Here is a 27815-nt window from a genome sequence, read left to right on the forward strand (position 1 = left end):
TTTTGGAGTCTTGCAAGACACCATCTTATCTTGGCCCCGGACACAAAACTGCCTTGCATGCTGCCTCAATTTGGAATTTGTCAGGTGACTTCATGGATAAGCATTTTTGATAATAACATTATCTACACAACCAAAAAAAAAAAGGGAAAAACCTGAGCTCCTGTTCCTTTTTTTTTTTTTCTTATTTTCATATTTTGATACAGGTGAATTAATTTTTTTACCTTGTACGAAATTTCGACTTTGATGGCTGTGACGGCCCCACTTCCCCCTAGGCGTACCAAAGGGTTCGGCGGGTCGCCTGCCCAACTCTCGCCAGGACTCACTCGTTCACTTCAATCCTCAATTAAAATCGAAATAAATAACGGGAATAAATATAACGACGATCCAAACTTAACGCAAAACTTATGTACATTACTATTCTAAAAGGGAGTACAAACATCGAATACACGAAGATTCTCAGTTCACCACACATCCAGCCCGTGCCAAGCACTAGGGCGAGAACCATTACAAAATCAAAAAAACTAGTCTAGGCTAGTCTAAACCGAGCTCCCGTCCTTACTCGCCTTCCCCTGTTAAGGAAAACAACTAAAGGGGTGAGTTAAAAACTCAGTGATATTCTATATACAAAAACAAGTAATTGGACAAGGACATTAATCATGTAATAACAAATAATCCAGAAAACATGTCCCATATAAAGCAATGATAATACACTCATTAAAAGGATACAGGCTCACAAGGAGCTATTTGTTCGTTCTTTCGTTCCCTTGACATTTCCCCTTATTCCTCCAGTGATTTGAAAATTTCCTTTTTGAGAAGTAAAACCCTCGTGCCTGCGTTCGTTCATTCATCTCTTTCCGGACGTTGGCCGGACTCCACCCATCCGGACGTGGCCGGACTACAAGGTAATACTCGAATATACCAAATTCACCCAGGTCACCATATCGCCCGACAGAGTCCGCTTCTGGCTCGAATCGATCGGTAACAAGGGCAAGGGCCCCGTTCAGCCAAAAAGGCTTACATTCATGCGCAACTAGTATTTTAACATTTAATCAACGAAAATTTCATATTTATTTAGGTCAAGTGCGATAAAGTACACACTCGCCTAGCAAAAGTTCATTTTAGAAATCATAGAAAACAATTAACATTTAATCAAATGTTCACAAATAACCACATAGTCACAACAATCCACATAGTCATAGAAACAAAAGGTATATAGAACACTCACCTATTTTAGCAAAATAATGTCCAAAGTATCCTTCCGGATAACACTCTCAATCGCCAAGAAACCCTAATAATAGCCAAGAGAAAATATTACAGTTAAACCCCTCCAAAGTTTAAGTAAACTAAAGAAAATCCAAATAACTACTAGTACAAAGTATAAGTATAATCTTCTAGTCCTCGAGCGTAAATTTCGGCAGCATGCCCTTTGTGTTTACCTAATTTTCCAGCCATTTTGGCTTCCTTCTTCTACTCAATCCAGTCCAAAGTCATACATATCATAGATTCAAGTAAATAGCCGTTCCATAGGCTCATAACAACATAAGAACAAAAATCAAGTGATAACAAGTGCGGAAATGAAGTTACAAAAGACAGATTTGACGTGTGGTTACGGAAAGAACACATCCGAGGCTACGCTTATCGGATTGAGGTGAAAATTGTACCAATTCGAAGCTAAAACAAAGGCCTACAATTTTCATGAAGAGCACTTAGTCAAATTTTCAGGGTAACCTAATCAAATTCCCAGTTCATATAACCTGGTTCCAACTATTCGGTTAATCAACCGTACTGCATTCAAATGACCATATCTCAGTCTACCGAGGTCCATTTGAGACGTTCTTGGTAGCGTTGAAAAGCTAAGACAGGGTACTAAAACTTTCATGTTTTGTAAAAAGGCTAAATCAGTACGAATCCTAGTGAATAAATATGATAAACTGGATAAACTGACCAAACGGACTATTGGGAAAAACCTTAAAATAGTGAGGGTATTTTGGTCTTTTCACAGGCTACGTTGCTCCGATTGAGCTGAAATTTTATAAGCACCTATAAAATACTATTCTCTACAACTTTCATGTTTTTTGCCAAACCCAATTCGGTCTCTAACATGGGGTACTAAAATCAGGCAGAAGTGAAACATGAAATTCCAGAAATCTGGAAATTTCGGTTTTCAATTGAACTTTCTTCAATTCCTTGTTCCAATCACTACCAAAGCCCTTGTATAATCTTATTTTCAACATATAGTAACCATATAGCAAGTTTGGGCAGAAATTTATCAAATCCTAACTCACTTATATCATCCAAAAATCATCACAACAACTTGTATAACTTGTAATCTAACCCAAAACATGAACTATTTAACATCTTCAACAAGAGTAAAATGATCAAAGCCATAGATCAGATTTTATACCTCAAAAACAAAGCTTGAAAGAGTGATCCTCCACTATTTCTTGAAGTTTTTGGTTCCCTTAGCTTCCCAAGCTTCCAAACTTACAATCAATCGGTTTAGAATTTCATTTCCTCACTTGGTTAGTGCAAATCAAGAAGAAAAAAAATGGTTTCTCTTGCTCTCCATTTTCTCTCTCAAAAATTTCATCCATAAGCAAGAAAAAATGAAGAAGAAAGAGCTTAGTTTGTCTTATAAGAAGGTAGGAGAGATAAGGTTTAATTCTAACCACAAGTTTGGTCAACACTTGGCTCAACCTCAACCACACAATTTTCTCTTTCTTTCCTTGCATTTTGGGCCACATATGTTGGTCAAGAGATAATCATGAGGGGGAAGATATTTTGGTCAATTAGTAATAAGCTTGTATGGCAAGAAAGTAGTGGTCAAGTGGTGGTTAAATCGGTAGTACACGGTACACGTCGGTTCGCGCCGTTTTTCATTAAAACACACGTACTAGGGTTTTTACTTCCTATTCACTAACCTTATATCATTGCTCCTAATTACATATTATTTCTCAATTAAAAGTCACTCTTAATCACCAGATTTGATCCTTGCTCCGTACCGAAAAATCATCCGGCGAAAAATCGCGAAAACCCTAATTTGCTCCAATCTTGAAAATGAAAAGTGAAAACCTTTACTTTCATGTTCATTTGCACTTATTGTGGTGTGATTGGGTGGTAGGGCTTTAATAAATGAATAATTTCTAAATAAAAAGGCATTTTTGAGAAAAATATAAGAAATTTGAGAGTCCTCACACTCTCTTCCCCTTAAAAGAATTTCGACCTCGAAATTCATACCTTCCGTCGCCTCGGAGGACCCCAGAACTTGTTGCTGATCTACGGCATACACCTGTGCTGATCCTTTTGTTCGGTTTCCTCTTTCATTAGTTTGTTTCGGTTTGGTTCCTTCCACTTGTTGAGTACTACCCTCTCGTGGCTGTTTCTTCGGGCAATTGCTAAGTTGATGATTGCTATCTCCACAAATCAAACATTTTCTCCCTTTCTGCCAGCAATCATTCTCAGTGTGATTTGCCTTTCCACAGTATCCACAAGCCAATCGAGGAGCTACTGTTGGATCTTCTCGAGAAATGTCCTTTGATCCGATCTGACTTCCTTTCGTAAACCTTTCATCAAATGCTCTTACTGTCCAAGGTAGGCGGGGTGAATGGTTCACTTTTTGCACTTTGGAGAGTATTATCTTTTCTCCGAATTCCTCATGTGTGCTGCTGGATGTATCTCTTTTCCGCGTTTGAAAGACTTTTACTTGGGCTTTCATATCCTCAATTCTTTGGGCCTTCTCAAGAGCCTCTGTAAACGTATTAACTTGAACTGCCGCTAATGCCTCCTGGATTTTCAAATTTAGTTCTTGTACAAATCGTCTTATTCTCCGTCGCTCTGTAACCACCAATTTGGAAGCGAATTTAGATAGTCTAGTAAATTTGGTCTCATATTCGGCCACACTTAGGGTTCCCTGACGCAAGCCAAAAATTCGTTCTCTCTCCTTTCTTGGACTAAAGGTGGGAGATACTTTTCGTTAAATTCCCTTACGAAGTTCGCCCATGTCCATACCGTCTGTTCTCTTTCCCACTTGGCCTTAATTATATTCCACCACGCGCGGGCTGGTCCTTCGAATTGAAATACAGCAAAATTTACTTGTCTTTGCTTTTTGTAATTCAAAGCCACGAAGATATTAATCATTGCCTCCAACCACTGCTCAGCTATATCCAAATCAGGCCCTCATTGAAATTTCGGAGGTAGAAACTTTTGGAATCTCTCAAGAGCCTTATCCTCTCCGATCTCAGGATTTCGGGGTTGATTCACTGGCATTTGACCCTGTTGATCTACCAGTCGTGCCAGGATATTTGTCATTTGTTGCATCGCCGTTGCCATTTGATCTCCAGCCTCAACCCTCGGTCCCTGTTCTTGCTCGGCCATTGTTTCTCTTTCTTCTCTCGGTTCTTGAGCTTGCCTAACTCCACGACCATGACTAGCTCCACGTCCACGACTACGTCTCCCGTCCATATATATGTTTTCCCTCTCTCTTTTCTTTTCTTTTCCCCAAAAAGGTAATTTAGTAAATAAACACAGTAAATTGACTACAGTAACAAATTCTAGCATTCCAAATACACCAATAAACATATACGCATGTAACATGCCATATCAAGAAGACGGATAAGCAAATACACAAATACATATCAAGTTGGACAGATAACCATGCACACACAGGTATACTAACGTCATGTAGTAACAATATACAGGTAAATCAAAAGGAAAAGGTGAAGTCGTCCCAGTATCAACCCGTCCAGTCCCTCACATCACTTACTATCCAAGCTAGATGTCACTGTCCTCTTGTGCTCATTCTAGTCAGACAAAGCCTGTTCATGTTCTCAAAATGCAAGTCTCAAGTACTTAGCAGCGCTTCAACTCTGGAGTACTCAGGCACAAGAATCCGAAATAAGATAATTCACATCTCGAGCTGCAGTCCCAAGAGTAAACTATCTACAATCGGAATTCCTACCTGACATACCTATCTATGATCCTCAGATATCATGAGAAAGATTTAAGGCCTATAACATTCGCAATTCATAGCTTCACTTAGTCCCTCATACTTATTCACCACTTAGTCCAGGGTCACTCCGCGCCGAGACCACGCGAAGCAGCTATAGGTTTTATCCCTCAATCGCTTAACTTTCAAGTCAAATCGAATCAAATCAAATCCCACAGTCCGGCATCCTAAACTTCAAACCTAGGATACACTACAGGAATCTGAAGCCTAAACTCTGATACCACCTGTAACGGCCCCACTTCCCCCTAGGGCGTACCAAAGGGTTCGGCGGGTCGCCTGTCCAACTCTCGCCAGGACTTACTCGTTCACTTCAATCCTCAATTAAAATCGAAATAAATAACGGGAATAAATATAACGACGATCCAAACTTAACGCAAAACTTATGTACATTACTATCCCAAAAGGGAGTACAAACATCGAATACACGAAAATTCTCAGTTCACCACACATCCAGCCCGTGCCAAGCACTAGGGCGAGAACCATTACAAAATCAAAAAAACTAGTCTAGGCTAGTCTAAACCGAGCTCCCGTCCTTACTCGCCTTCCCCTGTTAAGGAAAACAACTAAAGGGGTGAGCTAAAAACTCAATGATATTCTATATACAAAAACAAGTAATTGGACAAGGACATTAATTATGTAATAACAAATAATCTAGAAAACATGTCCCATATAAAGCAATGATAATACACTCATTAAAAGGATACAGGCTCACAAGGAGCTATTTGTTCGTTCGTTCGTTCCCTTGACATTTCCCCTTATTCCTCCAGTGATTTGAAAATTTCCTTTTTGAGAAGTAAAACCCTCGTGCCTGCGTTCGTTCATTCATCCCTTTCCGGACGTTGGCCGGACTCCACCCATCCGGACGTGGCCAGACTACAAGATAATACTCGAGTATACCAAATTCACCCAGGTCACCATATCGCCCGACCGAGTCCGCTTCTGGCTTGAGTCGATCAGTAACAAGGGCAAGGGCCCCGTTCAGCCAAAAAGACTTACATTCATGCGCAACTAGTATTTCAACATTTAATCACCGAAAATTTCATATTTATTTAGGTCGAGTGCGATAAAGTACACACTCGCCTAGCAAAAGTTCATTTTAGAAATCATAGAAAACAATTAACATTTAATCAAATGTTCACAAATAACCACATAGTCACAACAATCCACATAGTCATAGAAACAAAAGGTATATAGAACACTCACCTATTTAAGCAAAATAATATCCAAAGTATCCTTCCGGATAACACTCTCAATCGCCAAGAAACCCTAATAATAGCCAAGAGAAAATATTACAGTTAAACCCCTCCAAAGTTTAAGTAAACTAAAGAAAATCCAAATAACTACTAGTACAAAGTATAAGTATAATCTTCTAGTCCTCGAGCGTAAATTTCGGCAGCATGCCCTTTGCGTTTACCTAATTTTCCAGCCATTTTAGCTTCCTTCTTCTACTCAATCCAGCCCAAAGTCATACATATCATAGATTCAAGTAAATAGCCGTTCCATAGGCTCATAACAACATAAGAACAAAAATCAAGTGATAACAAGTGCGGAAATGAAGTTACAAAAGACAGATTTGACGTGTGGTTGCGGAAAGAACACATCTGAGGCTACGCTTATCGGATTGAGGTGCAACTTGTACCAATTCGAAGCTAAAACAAAGGCCTACAATTTTCATGAAGAGCACTTAGTCAAATTTTCAGGGTAACCTAATCAAATTCCCAGTTCATATAACCTGGTTCCAACTATTCGGCTAATCAACCGTACTGCATTCAAATGACCATATCTCAGTCTACCGAGGTCCATTTGAGACGTTCTTGGTAGCGTTGAAAAGTTAAGACAGAGTACTAAAACTTTCATGTTTTGGAAAAATACTAAATCAGTACGGATCCTAGTGAATAAACATGATAAACTGGATAAACTGACCAAATGGACTATTGGGAAAAACTTAAAACAGTGAGGGTATTTTGGTCTTTTCACAGGCTACGTTGCTCCGATTGAGCTGAAATGTTATAGGCACCTATAAAATACCATTCTATACAACTTTCATGTTTTATGCCAAGCCCAATTCGGCCTCTAACATGGGGTACTAAAACCGGGCAGAAGTGAAACATGAAATTCCAGAAATCTGGAAATTTTGGTTTTCAATTGAACTTTCTTCAATTCCTTGTTCCAATCACTACCAAAGCCCCTTGTATAATCTTATTTTCAACATATAGTAACCATATAGCAAGTTTGGGCAGAAATTTATCAAATCCTAACTCACTTATATCATCCAAAAATCATCACAACAACTTGTATAACTTGTAATCTAACCAAAAACATGAACTATTTAACATCTTAAACAAGAGTAAAATGATCAAAGCCATAGATCAGATTTTATACCTCAAAAACAAAGCTTGAAAGAGTGATCCTCCACTATTTCTTGAAGTTTTTGGTTCCCTTAGCTTCCCAAGCTTCCAAACTTACAATCAATCGGTTTAGAATTTCATTTCCTCACTTGGTTTGTGCAAATCAAGAAGAAAAAAAAATGGTTTCTCTTGCTCTCCCTTTTCTCTCTCAAAAATTTCGTCCATAAGCAAGAAAAATGAAGAAGAAAGAGCTTAGTTTGTCTTATAAGAAGGTAGGAGAGATAAGGTTTAATTCTAACCACAAGTTTGGTCAACACTTGACTCAACCTCAACCACACAATTTTCTCTTTCTTTCCTTGCATTTTGGGCCACATATGTTGGTCAAGAGATAATCATGAGGGGGAAGATATTTTGGTCAATTAGTAATAAGCTTGTATGGCAAGAAAGTAGTGGTCAAGTGGTGGTTAAATCGGTAGTACACGGTACACGTCGGTTCGCGCCGTTTTTCATTAAAACACACGTACTAGGGTTTTTACTTCCTATTCACTAACCTTATATCATTGCTCCTAATTACATATTATTTCTCACTTAAAAGTCACTCTTAATCACCAGATTTGATCCTTGCTCCGTACCGAAAAATCATCCGGCGAAAAATCGCGAAAACCCTAATTTGCTCCAATCTTGAAAACGAAAAGTGAAAACCTTTACTTTCATGTTCATTTGCACTTATTGTGGTGTGATTGGGTGGTAGGGCTTCAATAAATGAATAATTTCTAAATAAAAAGGCATTTTTGAGAAAAATATAAGAAATTTGCGAGTCCTCACAATGGCACAAGCAATTAATGCATTAAAAGGGATTAATGGAAAATTAATATGATAAAATACCATTTAATAATGGGTAAATTATTTATTACCCCTCTATAATTTTATATAATGTAGATGATCCCCTAAGGTTTTAAAATAGCCACATAACCCCCTAGTGATTTTATGTAAAGTGAAAAATGAATGGAATGCATAATTAGTTATGGCGTTTATATCAAACGCATTTTCAAAGCGTGTCTAATAAAATTTTAATACCCATGTAACCCCCTTATGATTTATATAAATATTCACTTTATCTCATGTGATTTTTGCATTTATCTATGTAATCTCCTTATACTTTTATACAAGGTGGTTAAACTCTCGTTTAATTTAGCATTTAAGTAAGGGTACTATTGGCATTTCAACTAACGAAATTATGTAAGCTATTTTCCATCAAGTTTTCACTTTACATAAAACTATAGGGGTGAAGTGGACATTTTGAAATATTAGGGGGTTATCTGGCAATAGATGAAATCACAGGGAGGTTATATATAATTTGCCCTTCAATAATGTATTCTGTATTGTTTGTACATATTTATCCATTAACCATAACTCTTGTTTAATTTACACAGTATATGTAAGTTGCTGTAGTGTAATTGATCTTAATGGTCCAGTGAATAACAATATCTTCATGTGTTGTGCTAAAATATTAGCTACTTACAGAATCCATGAAGCTGATTTTGGAAAAGCTGCCTAATCTTATAAAGAATGTCGATAAATTTGGGTGGACTGCACTTCATTATGCTGCCAAATTGAATCATCAGGATATTGCAAGACTATTACTGTCTGCTGATAGGTCTACTGCCTATGTTGCTGCCAAGAATGATGACTCCAAGACTGCTCTACATATTGCGGTAATTCATGGACATGTAGTTTTGGTGCAAGAGATTTTATCCCATTGCCCAGATTGTTGGGTTCAGATTACGGGTAAAAGTCTGAATATCCTTCATCTAGCTGTAAAGCATGAAAAAAGAGAAGTCTTGGAGTTTGTTTTGCAAAGTTCCTGGGCTTCTGAGCTCATTAACGAAAAGGATAATGAAGGAAACACCCCTCTCCACCTGTATGTTGCTACCGAAAACTTAGATGGGAATTGCCTTGTGAATCATCCTTTCGTGGATGTCAATTCTTTTGACAATTCCAACTCCATGCCTCTAGACAGGATAGTACGGGATGATCAACCTTCAGACAGAAAGGTATAAGATGTGTTTTTTCCCCTCCTCCGCTTTGCGGGATCATAGTCATTATTAAAAGTTTTTTCAAAATTTCTTATACGAACTTGAAAATTTTAAACTATTATAAAATTTTATTTTTAGAAAATAGGAAAGTTAGATTGTAAGTTATAGAATATTCTTAACTACTAATCCTCCCAAGTCTATCGTTACTATATTTGCGTATCCTTAACTTTTACGTATCTTCACCCCTCTTTTTTAAGACGCTCATGGTATTTAAAATTTCAGGCCATCGTGTCCGTGATGCTACTACAATTCCTTACGTTTATGTAGAAAATATTGTGTTTGTTGCAATGTTGTACAATTGTTGTGCTTGTCGTATTTTTTGGTGTAGACTTAATCGTACTATTGCAAGTCTTAGTTTTAGTTTACTTTTAAATAGTGTTATTTTTGTTCCTAAATACACTAGATATTTAAAGAAGTACACTATTTTATGTAAGTGTAAAAAAAAAAAATTGTAAGAAATACAATAACCAAACACAACCTCACCAAAGTGTAAACACAATTGCCACGCGGCTCTTTATAAATCAAGAAGAACACGGTGTGATGTATGAAAAACGCAAAAAGAAGAAGAAGAAAAAGATGGTCCTGTTTTCGTTTTATATTTTTTTCTTAAACTCATGTTTCCCGTTTTCATCCTGAACTGTTTTTTTTTCTTTCTAAAGAAAAACATGACACCTCTCATTGGAAGGATCAATAATAGTTCAGCATATTATCTAAGATCCTTATCTATCACATGTGCAAGTAGAGTTGGAAGAGTACACCAAGACTCGCTTCATATTTTAGCGGTCCATTGCAATCAGCGACCTCGTTGTTACAATTTTGTTTTTGACAGATTTTTATCAAGGATGAGTTGGAGCAAGCAGGTGGCACTCGAGAGTATCGAAATGGTGCTACCGTAAAGAAGAACTTACGAGTATCTAATCCTGATGAAGTAAAAAAAGTGGAAAAACTAGCTGCGAATTATTCGATTGTGGCTACACTGATCGCAACAGTCACTTTTGCGGCTGGTTTTACAATTCCAGGTGGATACAACAGTGACGGTCCGCACAAAGGCATGGCAGTTCTAGGCAAGAAAGCTGCTTTTATTATATTTGTTGTTTCAGATTCCTTGGCAATGATGGCCTCCATAGATGCAGTGCTTGAACATCTCAAGCTCGTGCGGTCAGAAAAGTACAGGTTTAAGTTGGCTGCTGTCCGGACAATTTTTTTCTTTCAACTTCTTGGAGAAACCAAGAGAGAAGCGTAAATAAACGGAGCCCTGGATCAATCGTCAAAAGCCGGCAACTTTTGACGACTACCCAGGAGCTTATATACCCAACCCCTGGGTATAGGACAATTAGGAACCGAATTTCTCTGGCTGTGACGTGCTTGATGATAGCATTTCTCAGTGGCTTGTACGCGGTGCTACAAAATTTGGCCGGCATGATCGTGACGTGTGTCCTCACTGCTTGGCTTTTCAGAAAATCAACAAATTAGTTGATGAGCACCACAAAAGGGAAGTATATATTCAAGGATTCAAAAGCTCACAAGTTGAGTTTTATCCAATTCAAACTGATTGTGAAATTCTCACATCCGATGTAAATTAGCATAAATTTGATGTAAAACTTGAATTTGTAGTTTAGACAACAAAATTTGTACAAAAATTTGGGTCCAAAAGGTTATTGCCTTTTTATTAGCAAATAAAGTTGTGATCACAGCACATTCGGAACTCCCATAAAAAAGTAATTGACTATCACCTATAAGTATATGTACTGATGGAGGATTTCATCAGTGGTACCAACACTATTGCAGTAGCATTTCTTTCTCTTTATCTCAAGATGCAAAAAAAAAAAAAAAAAAAATCATTTTTTTTCTTTTTTTATTTAGGTTGCATGAGAGCACCTTCTGAACACGATTGACTCAAAATAGGTAAATGCCCAATTGATCAATCAAGATTGTTTCTCCCAAAAAAAAAAAGAATTGAATAGGGTGAATAAAAAGATGAACTGAGATGGTGCCCAAATGGATTTCATAGCTCAAACGCTCAAAGCCTCCAAGTACGTGGATTATTTCTCCATTTAGAACGTTATTTTACCAAAAAAAAAAAAAAATACAAGTACTAGTTCAGGTGAAATTTACTACCACCACGAATCCCCTTTTTTTTTTTTTTTTTTTTGTTAACCACAACAAATCTACTTGGGTCAAATCATGACTCCATAATTTGAATGGACCTATATGCCAAAAACAGCCAGCTCCCCGTATTTCAAAATGTAGTTATGCAGGTGCTGTTTCTTGGCCTACTCAAGAGAAAGTACATTTATGAGGCTACGACATATTAAATGAAAAATAAATAAACAAATAAAGGGCAAAGGCCATTAATGAGACTACGGATATTTCTAATTGGACATTGGACATTAATGAGACGAGACTACGGATATTTCTAGCACTCTTATTGGACATTAAGATATTTCTAATTGGCCACGCTACTATGCACTCTCTGAATTTTTTAAACTTTTCAAAAACAAGAAGCACCATGTTTTTTGTGTAATGCATTAGACGGGATTTGAACTCCCAACCTAATGCAACAGAAAACTTAAAAAGGGCTATTTCCAGATATTGGACAAAGGTTTAATGGTTCACCCCAAACTCATATACAAACTTATTTAAACACTTTCCATAAAATAGGAGTGGGAATAGGTTAGATAGCTACCATTGCAGACGAAAAAAAAAAAATCAGCCAGGTAATTTCCAATTAGGCAAAGGAACCAAAGTGCATAATATCCAACAGGATGTACTATATCCTAAATCAATTCAAATTTCGTCTGTATCGGTATTAACTTACTAGAGTGTTTCATAGCATATGGACATTGACATACTGCATCAATTTGAAAAAAGCTGGTTTAATTTGATGGAAGCAGATAAAGAAAAGAAATCGAGTTTCTTTGTGAATCTGGCTTCTTTCTTTTGGCTGAAATGATTAAAAAATTTAAAAAAAAAAGTTTTGACTGGCTATATGGTCCTCCCGAGATGAATTTCCAATTCGACAAGCTTGACGAATTCAACAAACCACAAATGGAAAGAATAAGAGGTTATTTTGGCGACTAAATGATGCTATTAAGATCGATCTGCCAATGAGTACCTATAAATAAAAAATTTTATATTTTGAATAGTGCTCACTGGTTAGTCATATGACAATGTCGTGGTTGGCAGTACAACACAAACTGCTGACCAAGGACAGACTTGCAATAATTTTATGACGTGTCAGTCTAATTCCATCCTAATGGTAATAACGCTGTTTTTTATTCTGATCGATTTTGGTATGAGGACTGTAATGGATCTTACTGAATTGAGTGATAGGAATTAGAGGTAAGAGGTAGAAGGAGAAGAGAGAGAGATGATCAAAAGGGAGAGAGTAGAGAGGGTAGAAAGGAAGGGAAAGACTGAGATATTATTGAGAGAGAAAATCTGAATTACAATCAAAGCTAGCTCCCCAAGTAGACAGACGTATTATTTATACAGTTCATAGCCCTCAGCTCAAGAAACAATCTGCAAATGACTAACTAACTTTCCCGCCAAATAACTAACTTCCCAATTCTGTTGTAACAATGCTCAGCCACATGATCCTTCCCATGTGATCACATTTCCGTTGCTCATTCCCTTGCTGACTCATCTTGGTAGCTTGTGCATGAAGCTTGAATTGATACTGGCCATAACAAGGACACGCAAAATTATGCCTCTATTTACGGTGAAACGTGCTTGGGAGGCCAAATAAGTTCTTCGTTAGTGAATCTGCAGCATTTGAATTATTTGGATTTAAGCTGGAATTATTTTGCAGGAATTCAGATGCCGGCATTTATAGGATCCTTGAAAATTTTGAGATATCTCAACCTTTCTTGTGCAGGTTTTGATGGGACAATTCCTCCCCAATTAGGAAATCTCTCAGCCTTAGGCTATCTCGATCTTGGTGAAAAATCCAAAGGTTTTAGTTATGAGATAAGTGGTTATCAGTTGTCGATAAAAAAAAGTCTCTGGTAGGCCACTAGCCTTTCTTCCTTCAAACATTTGGACCTCTCCTGATTGATTACAAGCACCTAACAAACTTCGTTTTTTATCCTCATAAACATTATGAAATTGTGGTATTTATTCCTTTCCTCATATTGCACACCTTAATTTCACATTTCTTACCTCACTTGACCTCCAAAGCAATGACTTTAACTCTGCAATTCCTCTATGATTGTTTAATTTGATTTCACTCGTTCATCTCGACCTCAATTACAATAGTTTTTTTGGTCCAATAGTTCCTAATAGCCTTCAGCATTGGACTTCACCAAGTCACCTCGATCTTGGCAACGATCAATTCAATACTTCACTACCCGATCCAGTTTTTACTTTGAACAGTCTTGTCTATGTGGACATCAGTTTTAACCCAATCCAAGGCCCACTCCCCTTTCGCCTAGGCAATCTAACTTGTCTTTCTGTACTGCACATGGTAAACAATAGCTTTGAAGGCAAAATCCCAAGTGTGATTGGGCAACTTCGAGAACTCACCGAACTCGATCTTGGTGGGAATGGGTTCAATGGTACCATTTGGTTGAGTGAGTTGAAATCCTTGGATCTATCTGGCAGTCCATTGAGCGGAGAGCTGGGTGACATTCACATTGCCAAACTCACACAACTGAAAGTGTTAGGATTATCGTTCCCTCTACTTGCTCTGAATGTGAGTTCCTTATGGGTCCCACCATTCCAGCTTCAAGATATAGAAATGCATTCCATAAACCTTGGTTGTGTATTTGTTGATTAGAACAGGGTTTTTCTAATTCTTAGTGCAATCAAGAAATTAAATTTTATGAGCGTATCTAGAGTTATTTCTTGGTTAGGGAAGTAATTAATGGGTGTACCTTAACTATCGAAATAGTAAGGAAGAATTAGTTGTCATAGCATGTTTGACAACTATAACCTAATTATTAAGGAATAGATGAAATAATTTTTGTATCAATGGGCAGTTGTATGAATCACTTTTGAAGTTATATCCTTGGCTAGAGCTTGTTTACTATTGACTTAAATTTAATTTTCTTCTATTTAATTATTTTTATTTCCGTTAATTATTTCCGTTGAGTATTTATTTTAATTTTAATCATCCACAACCCCCTTTTAGTTCTTACTTGAAAGGAAACAAATTTCCTCCCTAATTCCTTTGAAAACGACCTTACTTGCCATTGTATTCATTTATATTTTTGTTGAGTAGGTTTTTATTATTGCATAAACTCGACACCGGTTACTTTTCACAATCGCATTCAGGACGGATACTTTTTTTTTCCCCTGCTCTCTGAATTTTCTAATGAGTATGCTATTTCTTCAAACTTCAATGGCATGTGGGGGTCCTGAGGCTAGTTAGATAAGGAATATTCAGCCATGTTCTAAGTTAAAATTTTGAGGTTGTGATGTCAATGAAATGTCTAACGGGACCAAACAATTGGAAAGAAATAATGTTTAAAATAATAAATATTTAATATCAAGATTTAGTATAGTAAAAAACCTGAACAGGGAAAAAAAAAAAAAAAAAAAACAGCAGGCCTAACATTAGGATACAAAAAAAAAAATTTTTTGTCCAAAGAAGACGTGTTGCCTGGCAAAAACATAAAGGCAATCACCATTAAAGGCGAAGAGATGATTCGTGCTTTTTCAAATATCAAATATCAAGTAATAGTTAATCCTTTTGGTTCCCCTTTTATTTGTGTTTTTCCTACTTCGTCCCTTAGTAAGCAAACAATTCGTTCATTTTTAGGCAGTGCGCATTGGCATTTCATAGGAACTGTGAATTTAGACTACGTATTTGTATTTATTTGCAAAATCTTTATATATCCCAAATCTATAGTTTCCATGATACGACACTCCATCATCTATATATGTGTGTGTGTTCTTTCAAAGAACAAGGAACCAGTGGAGTAGCATTATTAAATTTCTCTTTTGCATAAATGTTTCGTATTAAATTGTTTATTTTAAGTTCCATCATATAAAAGATAACAATTTGGATACACCACCAAATAGTTGACAATGTTAATATATATAAGTATTTGATTACTTTTGCCAATGAGATCTTGATCCAGTAGCTAAAGTTAAAATCTGAAGACTAGAAGTCTTAAGTTTTAATCCCTCTCTTACCGCTCCACTTCTTAAATTCTACTCTTTTTATATTAGAATAAAAAAAAAGAATTTTAATCACTTTTCTCAATGCACGTCAACAATAACAGTTAAACAATACATTTTTTGGGCCTCATAACTGTACTATACAAAGCCTCGTAGGCTCGTATTTTAAATTTGGATAACGTAGATTTTAAATTCAGAATGTTGCTCATAATAGGCTCGTCTAAACTGACGATATCACAGGCCTTAGAAAAGAAAACATGCCAACCCAATTTTTGTATCATTAGTGTATGACGTACATGATAACAAGAAACTTACCAAAATAGAACTTTACAGTTGTTTCCCCAAGTTCCCAAATGTTAAAAAGGACAATATTTCCAGAATTAAACTTTAAGCAAATGTTGTTGTCATTAATCGTCCGAAATTGTTGCATTCTTTTAGTTCAATTATCTTGAATGTTTTCCATATTTTGGAAGACAGTTATTAGGTATTGGTAATTTTGATTCTCCACACCGTGCGTGTATCCAAGTTTATTTGTTTTCATTTGATTTTATGAAAGATTGAGGGCAAAATAATAAAAACGTCTAAGATTCAAATGATTTTTTTTTTCTGTCTCAAGAGTACGTGGAAATGATAGCAAACTTCTAATCGAAAAAATAATGCATTTGCAGAAAAATCTCGTTAGGGTGCAAATCTCTTCAGGTGACAAAGGTGGCCTCAGTTGATATACTTCAAAGAAGACTTGCGTATTATCCGGTCTTGCAACTTTTTTGATGAATGAATTTAAGCACAGTGGAGCAACACAGGGAAACCACTTCCGTAGAAATGTGAAAATTTTGTAGCATCTCACAAGGTATAATATATATAATAGATGTACAGCAATAACGTAAATTATATTTGTGTGTATATAATAGACACTAATAGTAGTGGAACTTCTTAATCAGTCAACTAGTTTTAATCCAATATCTACAAACTTTACATCTAACGTGCAGCAAATAAATCCTAATTTTTTGCCCCGGGGGAAGACCCCATGCCTGCCCTTCAGTTAACAGCCAAACACCTTTGATACAAGGGCTAATGGTGGAGATGATGTCTTGAATTGAGGCACCAAATTCATTAATTGTTAGTAGGGCTGTGGTTGTAAAATAGGAAGAGTGCTTTTACCATATGGCAGCAAAGTGAGTAGAAATCAACTTCAAATAATTCTTAAAAGAGTGTCTAGTAAAAAGGTATACTAGCAAAATTTGAAATAAACCAATGCAGTGACTTGGTTGTTTGCTTGACAACCTAAAAACTTGCATTACCTGTCTTCTTATTTAGCATTTCAAACATTGTGATAATTGGTTTGTCTTTTGAGTCTTTGACGAATTAATTAAAGGGTTAAATGAGAAAACTCCCATGAACTATTACACTAGTTACACTTTACACCCTAAATTATTTTGATAGGCATTTTACACCCTTAGTTAACTAGAAAATAATAAGAAAATTAACTCCATCCAACTAATTGATCAAATGACTAATTTATCCTCCATTACAAGGTCATAAGTGACAAAAATACCTTATTGATAGAAAAAATTGTCACTTTAAATGGATTAATTTTTAGTTCATAATAAAAGTCTAATTGAAAACATATAACAATAAAACATATGATCACTTTGAATGACAATTAAAACAAAAGAAGTAGGGAAAAAAAGAAGAAGAAGAAGAAAGGGAATATATTCAATTCGAGAATCACAGCAACTCTATTTTACCACATATTTCAAGTTAGCCTAGGTAAGAAAAGATTCTCATCAAGGAAAAGTAAATAATATAGGTGTTTTTGTTGAAACTTTTAAGTCCAATATTTTGTTTACTAATATGTGGGTTTTAATTTTGGTTAGTTATTGAATCTTTGCTGCAATTATTGTGCTAAATTCATATGAAAATTTTAGGATTCTATCCAATTTTATTCTTGTGAAGATTTCAAGTGAAATTTTGCTGATTATATGAAATTATGGCATTATGCTGCGTTGAATAAAATTATGAGATTTTAAAAATTGCAACAGTAGTCGTCCAATTTTCATATTTTGCCCCCATTTGGATCTCAATGGTTTTAATTCTCATTCAAAGTGAAGCAATATCTTTTTTTTATGTGTTAACACTTAGACTTTTTGTTATAAAGTGAAAATTACTCTATTTAAAGTAGCAGTCTCCGCCACCAAAATGTATTTTTGCCACTTAAATTTTTAATGACAGATAAATTCGTCATTTCATCAATTACTCGAATGAAATTAATTTTCAAGTTATTTTTAAATTCACCAAGGGTGTAAATGCTTATTAAAATACTATAAAGTGTAACTAGCTTAATAGTTCATGGAAATTTTCTACATTTAACCATATTATTTTCAAGCAAATCAATTATTCTAAGTCAATTCATATTTTACAAGAAAGTTTCAATGCCGTCCAATATCAACTAGAAATCGCAACATATAAACGTAATAAAAAATTACCACCCACCAACCTTCTCGGAATTTTCAACACTTAACTAATGGAAAATGTAAGGAAATTGCCAATCTTGCTTGATAGCTCTCGCTTCTATGAGTTGTCACTTCATGAAATTCACTCAATCTCAAAGAAAAACCAACCACCAGTTACATCACTGGGCAACGACTTGACTCGCGAGCCATGAAATTTTTCTTTTGAGAAATTAGAAGGAACCATCCAACAACGAATTTGGACCAAATTGTCAATCTTGCTGTCGCTTTTGTCGGTTGTTAGAACTTGTTACTTCATGAAACCTGGCTGGATCTCAATGAATAACGAACATCATAGGGCTACGACGACTTGGACTTGACTCAAGAATCATGAAATTGCCGTTCTGATGAACTTTATTCTCCACAAACGACGTCCCATGTGGACTCCAAGTCTTCCGAGATAGGTATATATGGCAACAAAGTAAAGGCAACTTGGTGCAATTATGCTGATATTGGCTGCTTTTTGACCGTCCTAAAGCTATGGTTACCATTGAGCTCTGTACAATTGTATTACTATGACTATTTTAATTAATCTCCTAGTGGATGTCAAAAAAAAGAAAAAGAAAAGGAAAAAGAAAAGATTATCTTAAGATCTAAAATCAAATTGAAAGAAAGAAGGAAACAATCACAAAGGAGGATATGACAAGCGATGAGACAGAAGAACAAAAATAAGAAAATTCCATGTTTTTCCTTTGTGTGAATAAAATATAAAGACAAAACATCCAAAAAAAAAAAAAAAAGCTCAACCACTAAAGAATTGATGGATACCTGGGCAATTAACATATAAGAAATAAAGCAAAGTGATAACTTAGACTAGTCATATTCAACCCTCCATCCACTGAAGGTGTTATGCTTTTTATTTTACGATGTCTTAAAATATTTGTTATCTTACTAAAGTCAATTTTTTTTATCTCTTTTTCCAATGCTATCAAATTTGAATTTTTTAGAGCAATTTTGAAAACAAATCCATAAACATCACCGTCAAGCCACTATTATTAAAAAGTTGGAAAAATATAACAAAAAATTTGGGACTAAAGGATATGATAGTTAATTCCTTTTTTATACTATTTGTGTTTTTCTAATTTGTCTCTCAATAAGCAAACATTTTGTTCATTAAATTTTTTACAGTGCACCGTTAATATTTATAGAAACTGATTATGTGTTGGTATTTATTTGCAAATTCTTTATATATTCCAAATCCCTAGATTTTCAGAAGCCGATGACATAGGCATTTCAATTTTATTAAGTGCTAATGGTATATCTGAATTTGTTAATGAGACTCCATATAATCGTTATGGTTTTTGTCAAAGAACAAGGAACCTGTGGAGTGGCATTTACAAAATCTAGTGCAATTTCTCTTTGCATAAACATTTCTGAACAAATGATTTAATATTACTATCATATAATATATAAAAAAAATATGGGTAAACATCCAAGTAATTTACAAATACTCAACCTTAAATAAATTGTATTTAATATAAAATTAGTGAGTTTAGAACTCCGTAGTTTTATTTATAGAGCTTTTTAATTGGCCAAGTAATTAATCTGGATCAAGATAAAATAACTCTTAGACTGGCGGCCTGTGGGCACAAAACGAGAAACTCCAATCTTCAATTATGTGTATAATCAGCGCATGACATATGATTCTCCTACCAAAAATTAACCAAAGAAAGACCTTTTACAGTTCATCTCCAGATTCAAACTTGAAGCCAATTTGTTTTTAATTTTATTTATCATCCTAAACATGAGTATTTTTCAGTATTGTAATTATCTCGTATGTTTTTCATAGTTTGGAAGAAAGTTATCATGTATATATTAATAAGATATCTATTCATTATTTTTTTGTCCACTTGATTTTGCCATGTAAAACCAGAGAATGAAAAGGTCTAAGATTCAAATGATTTTTAGTGTCTAAAGAGCACACGGAAATAATTCGAAACTTCTAATTGAAATACTAATGCATTCACACAAAATTCTCATTTAGGCTGCAAATCTCTCCAAACTAATGTTTGGATTGTAAGTTATTTGGGATATTTTTACTGTAATACTTTTTGAGATAAAAGATAATTGAAAAGATAAAAAGATGTATTGAAAATTATAATGATAATATAAATAAATAAAATTAAAAAAATAATGCTCAATCCAAACATATATGACATGAGAATGCTGGCCTTACTAAAAAGACTCAAAGGTCTTTCAGTTTTTGCCTCTGGCCATACCACTTTTTGACAGATTTAAGCCTAAGGAAAAACACAGAGAAAGTACCTCGTTGGAAGCGTGGAAAAAGTTGTAGCATAATTAGTCAAAAGTAATTTTAGTCTATCTTCCGGGATTCACACCCAGTGAATTTGGAATATTAAATTCTTGCGTTTAACAGCCAATCGTGTAGCACATTTTCTCCCATGTCGAGTACAATAATTGAGGAGACAACTATGCACCAGGACGTACACGCTTGCGAATTTTTTTTTCCAACAAAAAAAGAAAAAAGAAAGAGCGTGATTCCATTATTTTTTTAATATGAGTGAGAGGTTTCGAAATCGAAATATTTCATTTACATTTGTTCCCTTTATATCATTCAATCCATCCCTAACTTCAATTATTAATTTCAATTATAATTATTTTTTCCATCCTTAACTATTTTTTTAATGTAAGTGAGAGATCATTGGTAACTAATTACAACCTTTTCAACAATTAACTCTCAACTGATTGTTCCCTTGTTGTCTAATTAAATCAAAAAATGGAGTTTGGATATTAACTGAATGGAACTATGACCTTAAGGTTTTTATCACTTGGTTAGAAAAAAAAAAAAAGTTTAGGCACTATGTTATCATTTTTACAGTAAAATCTTATGCAAGATTTTCCTGTTTTAAAGATACTTTATTTTCATGCAATTGGAGGAATTTCAGCACAGAACAAGAAGAGAGAGAGAGCAATTTCCCGGAAGCAATCATGCAACTTTTGGGCCGCGTTTCTCACGCAATATTGGACCTATAAGTAGAGGCATTGTGATTTTTGCTCAACGCACTCAAAATTTCTCATGAATCTTGTGTAAAAGAATTAATTAGTAAAGAAACCCCCAAAAAAATCTCATCTCTGACAATCGAGTCCGTTGGCTGGTAACAATATGATCAAATTCACTCCATTCATTATGTTATGGTTTGTTTTCTTAGCAGGTAAGATTGATCTTGGTCTCCATGCAAGAGCACATTCAAGTGTAAGCTGCCTTGAGAGTGAGTGGAAAGCTCTCCTCGAATTTAAGAAAAGTCTGATTGATAAATCAAATCGTTTGGCATCCTAGACCGGAGAAGATTGTTGTTCATGGGAAGGAGTTGGTTGCGACAGGAACACTGGACATGTGGTGAAACTTGATCTGCGTAATAACGCTATTTTTGATGATGATCGATTGGTGTATGGGGACACGCACAATTATGCCTCTATCTATGGTGAAACTTGTTTAGGAGGCCAGATAAGTCCTTCGTTAGTGAATTTGCAGCATTTGCATTACTTGGATTTAAGCTCGAATTATTTTGCAGGAACTCGGATCCCAGCATTTATAGGATCCTTGAAATATTTGAGATATCTCAACCTTTCTACTGCAGGTTTCAATGGGACAATTCCTCCTCAATTAGGAAATCTCTCAGCCTTGGAATATCTGGATCTTGGTGAAAAATTCGAAAGGTTTAGTGCTTCCATAAGTCTTCATTCTTTGTCGACAAAGAGTCTCTGGTGGGCCACTAGTCTTTCTTCCTTGAAACATTTGGACCTCACTAGCGTGGACCTAGGAGAGGCTCGAGACTGGTTACAAGCACTTAACAAGCTTCGTTTCTTATCCTTGTTAACATTACGAGTTTGTAGAATTTATCCCTTTCCTCATATTGCACACCTTAATTTCACATCTCTTACTTCACTTGACCTCAGTGCCAATAGCTTTAACTCCACAATCCCTCTCTGGTTGTTTAATTTGACTTCGCTGGTTCATCTCGACCTCAGTTTCAATAGTTTTTTTGGTCCAATAGTTCCTAACAGCCTTCAACACTGGACTTCACTAAGCTACCTCGATCTCAGCATCAATCAATTCAATACTTCACTGCCCGATCCACTTTTCACTTTGAACAATCTTGTCCATCTGGACTTGTATCATAACCAAATCCAAGGCCCACTCCCCTTCGGCATAGGCAACTTGACTTCTCTTTCCGTACTGCACATGGGAGGTAACAAGTTTGAAGGCAAAATCCCAAGTGCGATTGGGCAACTTCGAGAACTCACCGAACTCGATCTCAGTTGGAATGGGTTCAATGGTACCATTCCATCCTCTCTTTGGAGGCTGAGTGAGTTGAAATTCTTGGATCTATCTGACAATCCATCTGGGATTATCCTCCCCTCTACTTGCTCTGAACGTGAGTTCCTCGTGGGTCCCACCATTCCAGCTTCAATTTATAGAAATGAGTTCCATGAAGATAGGGCCCAAATTTCCTCTCTGGCTTCAAACTCAGAAAAGAGTCGAAAGTCTGGACATGTCAAATGCAAGCATCTCAGATACTATCCCAGATTGGTTTGAGAGTGTGTGTCATGGTATAAAATCTTTGGATTTCTCCAACAATTACATCACAGGGAAACCACCCGTGTGCAAAGGCAACAGTGGTTATGAATTTCGCAAAATGTTTTATTTGGAGGCCAACAAATTCGAGGGGCCTTTGCAATTGTTACCAACAGACATTGGTCTATTGCATCTTCAAAAAAACTCACTGCAAGGGATTATTCCACAGCCCGACATTAAAAATAACATGACATTGGATATTCTTCGAATACTAGATCTCAGTGATAACCACTTCATCGGCAGCATCCCTGATTCTTTGTGCAGCTTACAAATGCTTGTTATCCTGGATCTTTCTAACAACCGGCTCTCTGGAAGGATCCCTTCATGCATCGGTAAGCTTAAAACGTTGGGTGTGCTAAATCTAGCAAACAACAGTCTCTACGGGCACATTCCAATTTCACTGGCACATCTCAATTATCTCCAGTCCTTACACTTGAACCGAAACAATTTTACAGGGATGCTCCCATCCTCTCTCAGATATCTGAAAAAATTGCAGTATCTGGATCTTGGAAATAATGGACTGGAAGGCATTATACCATCTTGGATTGGGGATGAACTATCTCGTCTGAAGATCCTTGTGCTTGAATCTAATAATTTCCATGGTGACATTTCCACGAGTCTCTGCAAATTATCATCCCTTCAGGTTTTAAAATTGGAAGACAATAACTTAACTGGACATATACCTCGCTGTTTCAACAACTTTACAGCAATGACATCGACAGAATTGGACTCTACACGTATTTATGTCCCGCTTGCTGTCCTGAACTATGTTGTAGATGATGATAGTGAAGAACTTTCAGTTTTCATCAAAGGAGGAATGTTGAACTACACCTCAAGCAATGTTGCATATGTTAGATTCATGGGGCTCTCAGGAAACAAACTAAGTGGGGAAATACCTGTCGAGTTAATGTCTCTAGTTGGATTGCGGGATTTGGATTTATCTAGAAACCATCTAAGTGGAAGAATCCCAGAAAACATTGGGAACTTGAGCCAACTTGAGTCTCTGGATTTATCCAAAAATGATCTTTCTGGTCCAATTCCCCAAAGTTTGTCGAACCTAGATTCTCTGGCCTGGCTGAAGTTGTCGTTCAACGAGCTAACGGGTCCAATCCCATCCGGACGTCAGCTGCAGACATTATACGACCAGGACCCAACCATTTACATGGGAAACAGTGGACTTTGTGGTGAACCGATAGACAAAAGCTGCCCTGATGGTAAATCAAATGCCGGAGAATCTGATGGTGATCATGAGGATGGCAAGGAGTCTTATTTTGATTGGTTTTATGCTGGTTTGGGACCTGGTTTTGCTGTTGGACTCGTGGGATTCCTCAGTGTCCTATGTTTCAAAAAGTCATGGCGCTATGCATACTTCGGATTTCTGGAGAGCTTGTTCAATAAAGTATGGGTAGAAATTGCATTGCTAAAAAGGAAGTTTAATTGAGTGATTTTACATGTATCATCAAATTATATAGTTGTAATGTCATGGTACTTCATCTTATTGTAAAATAATAAAGTATAAATAAGACATTTCTCTGACAAATTTCTTGCGCAGAAAAAAAGTTCAAAAGCAATGAATTAACCAACACATTTAACTTTGGAAGATATTTCTCCTTATAATACAAATGTAGTTTTTAACTAGAAATAATATACTAATTAACTCATCAATCTATTAAAATAATCGAAGGTCAACAAGGGACTGGTACAACTAAAAATATGCGGTCTAATTAGAGCAGTAAGACATTCAAACACAATGGAGATGCAAAATGCCTCATTTTTTTGAAGAGAAGATGTATGAATTATCATCTAATCGAAGTTAGCCCACGCCCTTTTTTTCCCTTTCTCAAGAAAGAAGGATGCGTTTTACACGTTACAATATTATATTGTTCAACAACAATTTAGTCATTTGAGATTAAAGTAAATTCAAAATATTAAAAGCATATTTTAGCAATTTTTTCCCCTCAAATATTACTCTTCTACCTCTAGAATGGCATAAAAAACGAACGACCAGTTAAAATGGAACGCTGACCCTTTTGGCTGATGATTGGTTTGAATTGCTAAATTCATATTTTGTTCTAAGAATCAGGATAACTGGGCAATTAAATTTTAAGCTACAAGTCTATAATAACTACTTAAACTACTATTAAGTACTTACTGTAGCAGTTTGACCACTGAAACCATCTTCCTTGCAAAAGTTCTTCCAGCACCAAAACAAATTGGCATGTCCTAATGCTATGGTACTATTGTTGAGTAGGCATCAGATGCAACTAGAAACTATTGGAGAACGGTGCTATAAAATGAAAACAGTGGTTGCTCCTTCTCATATCACTCAAATAGCAACCAATCTTATGAAATTTATACTGAATTTGATCCTCAGGATGAGAAGAAGATTAGACGTAGCAAGAAATCAGCACAAGCTACTGAAACATTACAAGATAAAATCACAATTCGGTGCCACATAAAACACATGGCTTTTCAATGTGAACAAATGGGGTTCAAAAATAGGCTACCCAGTGGAGGAATCAATCCTTGATTCAAACTCAATAAAATTCTACAATGAACTTCAATGCTTATCAACAACATACTCCAATCTTAGATCCAACTAAACTCAAACAAGGAGAAAAAAAGGGGGAAAAGAATTTAAAATTGAAGCAAGTGAAAAAAGAGGAGAAAAGAATATGATAATCATGATGGTGGATTGATGACGGTGGTTATGGTGGAGAATGTAGAGTTGTTAAGGAGACTTTGATTATTCTCTTCTTTAGCCCCATTCTTCTTTATTTTCGTCAATTGAGTTTCAGCCATGTTCTTAAAGAAAATTTTGAGGTTGTGATGTCAACGAGATGTCTAAAAGGATCGAGCAATTGGAAAGAAATTATGTTTAAAACGATAAAAATTTAATATCAAGATTTAGTATAGTAAAAAGCCTGAACAGGAAAAACAAAAAAAAAGAATCACTTAGGATTCTTTCATTAGGATTAAAAAAAATTCCAAAGAAGACATGTTGCCCGGAAAAAAAAAATCCAAAAAAAATAAAAACAAAAATTGCAGAATCACTTAAAAGTGGATGGATACTTGGACAATCATGCACCATTAAAGGCGAAGTGATGATTTGGACTACGTAAGCAAACATTTCGTTCATTTTTAAGCAGAGTGCATTAGCATTTCATAGGAATTGTGAATTTAGACTATTTTTTTTTTCAACAACTTGAGAAGCCTCAAGTATCTGAGTTAATCAAACCTAAACCCCCGATCAATCGTCAAAAGCCGGCAACTTTTGACGACGACCCAGGAGACTTAACTACCCAAACCCCAAACCCCCCCCAGCCGATGTGGGATGAGAAACCCCAACAGGGGCCAAGCCTGCGCTGGAAACTGCTACCAGCCGATGTGAATTTAGACTACGTATTTGTATTTATTTGCATATCCCTTATATATTGCAAATCTATAGTTAATAATAATTAATGGTGTACCAACATTTCTTAACGACACTCCATCATCTTTATATATATATATATATATATATATATATATATATATTTCGAAGAACAAGGAACCAGTAGAGTAGCATTATTAAATTTCTCTTTTGCATAAATGTTTCGTACTAAATTGTTTATTTTGGGTTCCACCTTCTAAAAGATTGCAATTTGGATACATCACCAAACAGTTGACAGCATTAATATATAAGTATTTGATTACTTTTGCCAATGAAATCTTGATCTAGTAGTTAAAGTTGAAACCTGACCACTAGAGGTCCTAAGTTTTACTCCCCTTCTCCCACCTTATTTCTTATATTCCACTCTTCCCGCTAGGAAGAAAAAAAAAAGGAATTTTAATCACTTTTCTTAATTACATGTCGATAATAACAATTAAACGGTACATATTTTTTTGGGCCTCATAATTCTCTATACAAAGCCCAGATAAACCTCATCCTAAAATAAGAATGCTGCTTATAAAAGGCCCATCTAAACTGACGATATCACAGGCCTTAGAACAGAAAACATGCCAACCCAATTTTTGCATCATTAGTGCATGATGTACATGATAACAATTGCCAACTAACCAAAATAGAACTTTACAATTGTTTCCCCAAAACAAAGAGTTCCCAAATGTTAAAATGGACAATATTTCCCGAATTAAACTTGAAGCAAATGTTGTTGACATTAATTGTCCTAAATTGTTGCATTCTTTTAGTTCAATTATCTTGAATGTTTTTCCATATTTTGGAAGACAGTTATCATGTATTGGTAATTTTGATTCTCCACACTGTGCATGTATCCAAGTTTGTTTGTTTTCATTTGATTTTATAAAAGATTTAGAGCAAAATAATAAAAACATCTAAGATTCAAATGATTTTTTTGTCTCAAGAGTACGTAGAAATGATTGGAAACTTCCAATCAAAAAAATAATGCTTGTGCAAAAAAATCTCATTGACAGAGGTGGCCTCAGTTGATGAACTTCAAAGAAGATTTGCGTATTATCTGGTCCTGCAACTTTTTGGTGAATGAATTTAAGCACTGAGGAACAGTGCGGAGAAAGCACTTCCGTAGGTAGAAATGTAGAAAAATTTGTAGCATCTCACAAGATATTATATAATAGACGTGCAGCAATAACGTAAATTATTTTTTGTGCATATATTCTAGAGTCCATATCTAGCAAATTGGTAATATTAAATACAACATCTACAAATTTTACATGTAATTAGTGTAATAATTCGTGGAGGTTTTCTGCATTTAACCCTATCCCTTTCAAACAAATCAATTATTCTAAGTTGATTCGCACTTCGCAAGAAAGTGTCCATGCAGCCAAATATCAACTAAAAATCGCAAACGTATAAATGTAATGAAATATAAATCACAATCTACCAATCTTCTTAAAATCTTCAACACTTGCGTGATGGAAAATAAAAGGACCACCCAACGGACTTGGACCAAATTGCCAATCTTGCTTGGTAGCTATCGCTTCTATGAGTTGTCACCTCCTGAAATTGGCAACGACTTGACTCAAAGAAAAACCAACCATCAGTTACATCATAGGGCAATGACTTGACTCACGAGTCATGAAAATTTTCTTTTGAGAAATTAAAAGGAACCATCCAACGACGAGTTCGGACCAAATTGTCTATCTTCCAGGATTCAC

At 35.6% G+C, this 27815-nt stretch overlaps 1 pseudogene; it reads left to right on the top strand.

The window, feature by feature from the left end:
• Positions 1-8882: 8882 nt before the first annotated feature.
• On the top strand, positions 8883-24219 carry LOC113716129 (receptor-like protein EIX2; annotated as a pseudogene).
• The last annotated feature ends 3596 nt before the right edge of the window (positions 24220-27815 follow it).

This window comes from Coffea arabica, chromosome 11c, assembly GCF_036785885.1.
Source record: "Coffea arabica cultivar ET-39 chromosome 11c, Coffea Arabica ET-39 HiFi, whole genome shotgun sequence".
Classification (NCBI taxonomy): domain Eukaryota; kingdom Viridiplantae; phylum Streptophyta; class Magnoliopsida; order Gentianales; family Rubiaceae; genus Coffea; species Coffea arabica.